Source organism: Haemaphysalis longicornis, unplaced genomic scaffold, assembly GCF_048455015.1.
Source record: "Haemaphysalis longicornis isolate Haplotype H1 unplaced genomic scaffold, Haemaphysalis longicornis Haplotype H1 scaffold_13, whole genome shotgun sequence".
NCBI classification, from domain to species: domain Eukaryota; kingdom Metazoa; phylum Arthropoda; class Arachnida; order Ixodida; family Ixodidae; genus Haemaphysalis; species Haemaphysalis longicornis.
Genome location: NW_027526233.1, coordinates 49,626,911 through 49,630,722, shown reverse-complemented (window position 1 = coordinate 49,630,722; position 3,812 = coordinate 49,626,911). Strand labels below are relative to the sequence as shown.

At 51.6% G+C, this 3,812-nt stretch overlaps 1 pseudogene; it reads left to right on the top strand.

Moving 5' to 3' along the window:
- The first annotated feature begins 1,755 nt into the window (after positions 1-1,755).
- Positions 1,756-3,063, top strand: LOC144163821 (uncharacterized; annotated as a pseudogene).
- Positions 3,064-3,812: the final 749 nt, after the last annotated feature.

Below are 3,812 nucleotides of genomic sequence, written 5' to 3'. Positions count from 1 at the left end.
ATTGCTCGTCCAGTTGCCCTCGTGCTACTGCTGGAGTCCTGCCTGCTCCAAAGTATATCTGAAAAAACAGCGCCTTCGTATACTGCCTCGGAAGAAGAATCTTCAGCGCATCAACTGACTGGCTGGTGTGATTATGCTTGGGAGTCAACTTAATCACAGCTGGCAGTGGGTTGGTTGCGCTCAGGCTGTGGCCATTTTTTCGTGTGTCCTTCTTGACTTTTGCTATCTTTATATCTGTTTTTGTTCAGCTTCTTGCGATGGTGAGGCTGGCTACACAAAACCTAGGGAAGCACGATCCTAAAAAGGAAAGTTACAAAAAAAATTGCAGCGCTGCTTTTTAAACAATACGAGCACAGTATGCATGACATGCAAACACAGTATATAACCGCACAACACGCATTTTCTAAAAGGAAAAAAAGATAAACCATCGAATAACCGCAGCCTTTAACACTGCATTTTATACATAATGCAGCTTGATGTAATAGAATAAAATACACTATTTTTACGCAGTGGCATTATTTTGCGACTTTCCAAGCTATCGAGTAATGGCGACAAGATGTAACTTCGGGGCACTTGCCGTCTTTCTTCTCGGATCACTTGTGAAAACGAATACAATAAGAAGCACTGCTGCCGAAGACAAGGCAATTATAAAGGGAAAGGGTCGCTTTATCGCTGTTGCTTTTGAGTTCACTTCTAACAGCTCGGTTTAGGCTGCGAAAGCGTTTCGTCCACCAGGCGGCAATATAAGGAACGAACATTTATTTCCTTCAGCTTCTAGAAAGAATAAATAGAGCAGAAGATGTCGCAGTGTTGCAGCGCTTCCAACATTTTTTTATTACTCTACATTAAACTGTAAGTGACCAGGGCTCACGCCAAAAGCCTAATGAATAGGCGAACAAGCCTGCTGAAATATCTCTTGGTATGCCTTAAGTGTGTACCGCGAAAGCCTTGCCACCTTTATTGTGCTTCTGATGTTCGTCGTGGCGAATCTCGATATATACTGGCGAATTTAACTTCCTGCTGCGAATTATCAGCCACTGTGCCTACAGCACTGCAACGGGCACGCAGACACGGAAAGAATAAACTGGTAATATAAATACAGCGCCAGCGCCTACAAGCACAAAATGCCGTACTGGTTCCATAAGGTTATTATGCAGTTGTTTAGCATGCCGCAATGCATGTAACGAGTACTGCTGTTAACATCATGGTTTATTTATTGGAAGTTTGCGTTTAGCGTGGTCCCTAAAAATGCCCCTTTGAAAACCCAAACTGTTTCAACGACATTTAAGAGCGCGGTATATATTGCGCGAACCATATAGGGGTTTGTTTATTTGTTGTTTGTTTTTAATGCCCGGCCGCGTCCGGATCGGTTATCTGTATCCCATGGGAAGCGTGCGTTCCATTCTTTATTTTTATACCGCACGGGTTATGTCATTCAGATGAGCAGAGTGTTTCGCCCTAACGCCGCTAGCCCAGAATAATCTTCTGTGATCTCCAATGTTCTGGATGTGAGTCGACGGTTCCAGAAACTCTCGCGCCGAAAGATAAAAGCCTGCACAGCAGACGCCGCGGCATTCGATTCTGCGACGCTCGCCGACGCAAGTCACTTTGTTGACCGCTGCTTCGCCGCCTCTGTATTCTTTTGAGTTGTTAAGGGAGCACAAGTTCGCTCCAATAAACTTGTTTTTCCATCAAGACAACTGCGTCGTCCTTGCCTTCGTGACATCTGGTGGAGGTGCGTGGTACGCACCCTTTATGACGACCTCTGCAAGCCGCCAGCCCAGTCCAACTAGAGCCAGCCTCCGACTGCAAGGATTGCCACCCGAGCTCGGTGTTCTGCCAGAAGGGCCCAAGAGAAGGAACGCTGCAAGCAACACCATGGTGCAAGAACGAGCGTCGCCAATCGTCCTGCAGCAGCCCCGGGAACCACCACCGTTCCGCGGATCCCCCGGAGAAGATCCTAAGGACTGGTTGGAGAAAGTGGAGCGCGTCCGCGTCTTTAATAGGTGGGATGACGAAGGAACCTTTCGCCATGTTTTCTTCTATCTAGAAGACACGGCCCGAACGTGGTTTGAGAACCATGAAAGCTCCCTAACCAACTGGACTCTCTTTAAGAGCGAATTCTTAAAAAAATTCGCTACCATCGTGCGAAAAGAACAAGCCGCCCTCTTGTTGGGAACGCGCACGCAACACCCCAACGAAGGGGTTGTGATCTTCGTTGAGGAGATGAAGCAACTATTTCGCCGCGCGGACCCCGATATGGCGGAAGAAAAGAACCTACGCTTCTTAATGCGCGGGGTAAAGGAGGAACTGTTTGCTGGACTTGTCCGAAACCCGCCCAAAACGGTCGCCGAATTCGTGACCGAAGCCACCACAATTGAGAAGGCCCTGGAAATGCGTGCTAAGCAGTACGAGCGGAACTTTGTTGGCGCGGCTGATGCGAACTACATCGACAACATGCGGATTCCGGCTGAAAGCCTACGCGAGACCATTCGCGCAGTAGTGAGAGAGGAGCTGCGGAAATTTCTCCCCACGCCGCCACAGCCCGAAGCCGCTACCCTTACCGACGTGATTATAGAAGAAGTGCAACAAGCGTTGAGAACTTCTACGCCATCCGAAGTACCCCGAGAGCCACAAGCTATGACATACTCCGCGGCTGTTCGTCGGCCCAGCCCTGCTCCAACACGCCGTCAAGAGGCCCCGCCGTACCGCCGCCCACTGTCACCCGCCCGACCCCCGGTAGCCCGAAACCAGACGCCGAGGAAGACGGACGTATGGCGAACTCCCGATAATCGTCCTGTGTGCTACCACTGCGGAGAGGCCGACCATATCTACCGTCGCTGCCCATACAAGAGACTCGGACTGCGTGGTTTCTCCGTCGACGCACCTCGCCCTCTCCCTGGCCAATGACCACGTCAGATCGACGAGTATCTATCTGAAACCAGCCGTGGCCCCGCGCGTTTCAACCGTTCACCGTCACCCTACCCATACCAATCGCCGAACCACCGTAGCAACGCTGACTTCGTCCGTGGAAGGTCCCCCAGCCCACGCGGGGGAAAATAAAAGCAGCAACTTCTGGAGGTGAAGTGGCTCTACGGCGAAAAACCGGAAACCCTCCAACGACGCAAGGACGCGCCGAAGATAGTGATTCACGACATGCCCTCATCCCGACGACCCGACCTAACCCTGACGAGACTCCCGAACACGACGACAGCTATACGGCGCGACGCGTACGTGACCTAACCGAGACGTCCGCTGAGAAGACGACGACAACGACGACGCACAGTGCCCGACCGTCAACACTGACAAGCCGAGATGCGACGCCCCGGCGCACCCGGAACTCGAGGAAGGCGGCATCCGACGTCAAGGTGTCCATCGACGGCTTTGAGGTAGTTGCCCTCGTAGACACGGGAGCCGACTACTCCGTAATAAGCGGACCATTTGCCTCTAAGCTGAAGAAAGTTATGACCAGATGGGACGGTCCGCACATACGCACAGAAGGAGGCCACGTCGGGACGCCAAGTTGAACGTGCATATCGCGCGTCACCAAAGACGGCACGACGTACCCTGCAGTGTTCGTCGTTTTTCCCAACTGCTCCCGCGACGTAATTCTCGGAATGGACTTTTTTACAGACAACGGCGCAATAATTGATCTGCAGACCAAGTTGATAACGTTTTCCTCCGACCACTCTATGACGCCGGAACCGAACCACGAACACCGTGGAGCTGTAAGGATCACCGATGATCATGTCACCCTGCCACCCCGCGCAAGCTTGATGATCACCGTCTACTGTGAAGGTGCTGCTCCTGAT